The sequence below is a fragment of the Bison bison genome, unplaced genomic scaffold (assembly GCF_000754665.1).
Source record: "Bison bison bison isolate TAMUID 2011002044 unplaced genomic scaffold, Bison_UMD1.0 scf7180017855072, whole genome shotgun sequence".
Classification (NCBI taxonomy): domain Eukaryota; kingdom Metazoa; phylum Chordata; class Mammalia; order Artiodactyla; family Bovidae; genus Bison; species Bison bison.
In genome coordinates, this window is record NW_011485645.1 from 7,989 (window position 1) to 9,017 (window position 1,029).

Here is a 1,029-nt window from a genome sequence, read left to right on the forward strand (position 1 = left end):
AGAGTGAAGTAAGCCAGAAAGAAAAACACCAATACAGTATACTAATGCATATATATGGAATTTAGAAAGATGGTAACGACAACCCTGTATGCGAGACAGCAAAAGAGACACTGATGTATAGAACAGTCTTTTGGACTCCATGGGAGAGGGAGGAGGGGATGATTTGGGAGAATGGCATTAAAACATGTATAATATCATATAAGAAATGAATTGCCAGTCCAGGTTTGATGCAGGATACAGGAAGCTTGGGGCTGGTGCACTGGGATGACCCAGAGGGATGGTATGGGGAGAAAGGTGGGAGGGGTGTTCAGGATGGGGAACATGTGTACACCCGTGGTGGATGCATGTTGATGTATGGCAAACCCAATACAAAATTGTAAATTAAAAAAAATAATAATTAAAAAAAATATAACCATAAAAAAATAAAAACCTTAAAAAAAAAGAAAAAAAATATTTCTGCAACTTTACTGCATTAAAACCACTACAAAACTCACTGACTTAAAAACAGTAATCATTTATTCTCTTTTTTACATTTGTAAGTCAACTGGTCAACTGGAGATTGGCTGATCTAGGCTGGGCTCATCTGGGCTTAGCTCCAAGCTGCAGGTTGAGCTTAGGTTTACTAGATATATTTCGAATCCATCTTGGACCAAAAGGCCACCTGGGGCATCTTCTTCTCATGGTAATGGAAGGAATGCCAGAGGGATAAGCAGAAGTATGCAGTGGCTATTAAAGACCATATTTGAAAATTGTGTTATGGCCCTTATATTGGACAAAGCAAATCACATGGCCAAGGCCAACAAAAATGGGCAAGGAAATATTCTCTGCTTTGAGTCAGAGGAGCTACAAAGTCCTATGGCAAAGAACATCAATGTAGGGAAATAAGAAGGATTTTCAGCAATGATGTAGTCTATAACATGGGACTTCAGGGAGACCCAAAAGGCCCTGACCTTGTTTTTTAAAATGTTGTATTATATAGAGCTATTTTTCTAGGGAGCAAGTTCTTATTATTCATCAGATTCTCAAGAA